The sequence below is a fragment of the Morone saxatilis genome, unplaced genomic scaffold (genome assembly GCF_004916995.1).
Source record: "Morone saxatilis isolate NCDOM2014 unplaced genomic scaffold, NCSU_SB_2.0 Contig8, whole genome shotgun sequence".
Lineage (NCBI taxonomy): Eukaryota > Metazoa > Chordata > Actinopteri > Moronidae > Morone > Morone saxatilis.
The window spans coordinates 27,688,087-27,693,139 of NW_023340257.1; positions in this window are offsets into that span (position 1 = coordinate 27,688,087).

A 5,053-nucleotide genomic window follows, 5' to 3' on the forward strand; every position below is an offset into this window, starting at 1 on the left:
ACGCTTCATTTACTCTCAAAAATGACAAAGAAATGCAGCAAATCAATAAAACGTTTGAGATTTCTGCTTAAAAAAATGATTGAAACGACTTATTGATGATCAAAATGTGAGACAACTTTCTTTCAATCAACTAATCGTTGCAGCTCCGGTTCTAACCTCAAAGATTCATCAACAGATTAATAAATAATGAAATAATCTTCAGCTGCAGCCCCAATAAAGACACTTCCTGTGAGTCTCTGCAGCTTTATCACAGTATTGATCATAAAAGAGGTCAAACTTTTGCGACACTAAAACCTGCAAATATTATTATTATCTGCACGTCGGCCAAATCAAATATTTCACAAACCTATCCGCAGGGAAACCACAGAGAGAGAGAGAGGCTGACTGATTATTCTCAGGCTATAATCCAGAATATCTCAGAGGGTTAATCCACAGGGCAGAGAGTAAATTCCACATGACAAAGAGAAAATATTCCAGGATTATTCCAGGTTTTACGGTGGGAAGAAATACTCCAAAGCAGCTTCTAAAATAATAAAAAATATCCGTCTTCTGCGTCCTCCTCGTGTTCCTCCGTTAACGTCACAGAAACAATCACAGCAGAGAAATCCAAAAGTAAAATAAAAACTTCCACCTGAAGATGGAACAATAAAACCCGCTGTGACTTCATGAACCCGGCAAACATTCCCTCCTCTTCCTCACAGGAAATCTAAAGACCCGACCTCCGCAGACACTTTTTAAAACCAGCTGCTACGTCAAACTTCCCTCTAAACTCACGGGAGTGTTTTCTGGCTGACAAACGGATGAATTAAACCTCTTTATCGTCCTCCGTCTGACTCTTCTCTGACTGACAGCTGCTAGCTCCACCCAGCTGTGGGCCGGCCCCCCGTAAGCAGGAAGCTGAGGGGCGATAAACCAATCACACCCAGTGTTTACAACGTCTTCTCCCCGCCCACTGAGGACGAGTTTAACAAGTCAGAGCAGCCGAAATCTAAATCTGGCTGCAACTGATGATCGTTTTGATTCATTATTAGCAATTAATACTTAAATTCTTAATGAATTAATTCATCATTTGCTCTAGAAACTGTCAGGAATGAAAGATGATGTCCATTAGAGGACAAGTGACGTCTAGTGATGTGTGGTTGCAAGTACAAATAGTTCCCTACTTTTTGCTTTAACGCCACATTTTTACACAAATATCTGAACTTTTCTCTCCTTAGAGCTTCAAAACAGGCTCGCTACTTTAGTTTGAATGAGTTTGAGGATATTTTTAATTTTTATTTTGAGTCATTGAACGCCTTCCGAGCATCAAGACCGATGCATATCACACACAAGAGACGTAACATAACTCGCCCTTGTTTAAAGTTTCATTATTTACACAGAAACAGTAAAGAATTTTACACTAGTATCTGTGCTTCTAACTTGAGGAAAGAAAGTCTGTATTGATTATTAAGCATCAAGTCTGTTAAAAAAGGTAAAAAAAAGTTCTGAATGTGACAAAAGTGACGTCTTTACAACCCAAAGACGCTTCATTTACTCTCAAAAATGCAGCAAATCAACACATTTAAGACGCTGGAACAATAAAACGTTTGAGATTTTTGCTTTAAAAAATGACTGAAACGACTTATCGATGATCAAAATGTGAGACAACTTTCTTTCAATAGACTAATTTTTTATCTTATCTATATTTTAATCACAATATGCTATAGTATCGTATATATCCCTACAACAGGAGCTGGATTGGAGGGAGCAGACGTCAACTTTGGCTCCTTTTTCCACCAAATTAGCTTCAGTTCTTGAACTGGTTCCATCAAAGTTTCCACCAGTTCTGATGCACAACAAGTACAGAAAACAGCTTTGATTCCCAATGAAAACCTGCAGCTTTTCAGGTTCCTAACACATTTATTTTTGCTCGAAATGGTTCAGAACCAGGTGCTTGAACTGGGACGCAGCCGGTTCCCTGTTGGTGGATTTGAGAGCAGAGTAATACCTGTGAGAGTCGACTCTACAGCGTATATTGAGCTCAGGAAGCGTTCAAACCTGCTGTTTTTAAGATCTCTTCTGGGTTAAAGGAACTCCAAGGTCGCAACCTTGAGGCGTCAGTGTTGAGTTACAGCGAGCAGACAGAAACACACAGCAGTTACAGTCACAACAATCCGTTTACAGACCAGCTTCTACAGGTAACGACGGGTTAAAGTCTCCACACTCACCGAATAAATAGACCATGCCGACCGCCCCGCCCACTCCCATCAGCCCCGCCAGCCGCAGCACCATCTTCTTGGCGTAGGCGGTATTCTCCTTCGTCTTCTTGTCTTCCGTCTGCTCTCCCTCCTTCTCACCCTCACCTCCCTCGGGGGGAGGCTGGCCCTGGAAACAGGAGGTCAACGTCGTTACACAGACGTCCAATCGCAGTCTCAGAAATCATAAATGTCCCTTAAATGATGTTTATTAGTGCAGTTAGAGATCACCACAGATACATTATAAGGAGTTTATCAAAAGATATTAACATAAAATACAATATTACAGTCAATATTAGATCATAATCAGAGCCGCACAGTGTGGTAAAAACATATATTAACATATTATTCCGACATATTCATTCACAACTATGTGGGAATGATTGTTTTTGAGTCACAAGTTTAATTTCCATTGAAGAAAACTGTTCATCATCTGACCGTGATGAAACTTTTTGGGTCTTTACCAAACAAACATGTTATTTTTAGTACGTCAGGGAATATGTGCAGCTCCACGGTGCTTCGTTATAACACCGTGTGTCACATTTTACAGTTTATCAAACACAAATCTCAGCTTCTGCACGTATAATACTCCATATAGGTCCAGTAGGTCTTTATCTCAGCATTTCATTCACCTCTGTCAAACTAAATGAGATTATTTGAAGAAGTTTAAATCATTATTGAGTCCTGAAGTAGAAAAAGTTCAAACAACCAAAGAGTTTAACAGAACAATGAGAGGAAAAAACACTGAATTTACTCAAAACTCCTCCAAAATCTCTGGTTTTATTCGAACTTCATGCAGTTAAGTCAACATATTCTTTGGTAAATAGAATATTTGATCATAATCAGAGCTGCACAATGTGGTAAAAACATATATTAACATATTATTCTGACATATTCATTCACAACTATGTGGGAATGACTGTTTTTGAGTCACAAGTTTAATTTCCATTGAAGAAAACTGTTGAAATCATGAATATGTGAGACTTTTTGGGGTCATTATTGACTCAACAGCTTCAATCCTGTAGGAGAAAAGTTCAAACAAGCAAAGAGTTTAACAGAACAATGAGAGGAAAACATCCAAAATCTCTGGTTTTACCCAAACGTCCTGCAGTTATTGTGCAGTTTGTGTTCATTGTTCACTTTGTATCAGCTGTTCTCTGCTCTTATCGTTACAAAACATCATATAATCAGCTGCTTCGTGAGCATTTGGAGCTCTGTAAGTCAGTCGCTGTCAGTGCGAGGCTCATTATTGTGAAACAGAAATATTCAGGTCAGTGCTGCTGCCAGATTGTTCCAGTGTCAGCTTCAGTCTGTGGGGTTGGAGGGTTGGAGGGGGGGCAGGGGGGCAGTAATACACCTTAAAATCTGAGTTTTAACAACATGACAGAAGGGGGAGGAAGGGGGGAGAGAGGGAGGAGAGAGAGAGGAGAGAGAGAGGAGAGAGGAGGAGAGGCAGATTACTCTGTCTGTGCTGTCACTGACTACTGTCTCCTCTGTCGTCTCTTCCTAGCTGTCCTCATCTGACTGATCTCTGCCTGTCTGTCTCCCTGTCTGATAACAGTAGCTGTCTCAATCCTGCTGTCTCTCTGAATCTGTCATCTCTGATCTGTCTAGTCTCGCTATCTGGTACTGGTCTCATCCTGTCCTTCTCTCTGTCTCGCTCCGTCTGTCTGCTCATGCCTGTCTCATCCCTGTCAATAGATCTCATCTGTCATGATCATGCCGTCTCTGTGCTGTCTCTCTGGACCTGTACTGCTCGTGCCATGTCTCGAGTGCCTGTCATTGCTACCATCCGTCAAATCGCAGTGTGAAAAACAACATTCCCGTAAGAACAGCGAATGCAAGTAATTACAACTCATACTTGGAGTCTCAGGTTGTGACATATTATTAATATTAATAAATATAAATAATAAACATTATAAAATAAATATAAAGTGATCATAAATTAAAGTGTAGTATTGTCTCTTTTAATGTGCCATGGATTTAGAGGATTCTAGCGGTCGTCTAAGAAGATAGAGCATTACCAGCTCCTCAGCAGCACACACAGCAGCAGCACAAACACAACGAAAAAAAAAACATCAAACAATAATAAAACCAATATACACCATACACTAAAAAAAAAAATAACAAAACAACACAAATCTGAATAAAATAAGAAAAAAACAAAAAAAAACTACACACAGCACACCACAACACACACACAGGCACTAATAACAGCTTTAAGTGCTGTAGGAGCTGCAGGATGAACCGGTTCAGGGCACTCCAAGGATTTGTTTGGTTTGAAGTCAGAAACAGAGCCCGCTGCATCCTCCTCCTGCCTCATGCTCCTCCTCTCTCCTCCTCATCTCTGGGCTCGTCTCTCCCTCACTCCTCCTCCGTCTCCCTTATCCCCCTCCTGTCATGTTGTTAAACTCCAGATTTAAGGTGTATATACTCCGCCCCCCTGCCGCCCCCTCCCAACCCTCGCAAGCCACACCGACTGAAGCGACACTAGGAAAATCTGGCAGGGCAGGCACTGGCCTGAATAATTTCTGTTTCAACAATAATGGGCTCGCAGCTGACAGGGCGAGCTGGCTCTACAGGGCTCGCAAAATGCTCACCGAAGCAGCTGATTATATGATGCTTTTGTAACGATAAGGGGCAGAGAACAGCCTGATACAAAAGTCGAGACATGAACAGCAAAGCTGGCACAGTAAGCTGCAGCGACGTTTGGGTAAACCAGAGATTTTGGATGTTTCTGCTCATTGTTCTGTAAACTCTTGCTTGTTTGAACTTTTCTCCTACAGGATTGAAGGCCTCGTTGAGTGCAATAATGCGAC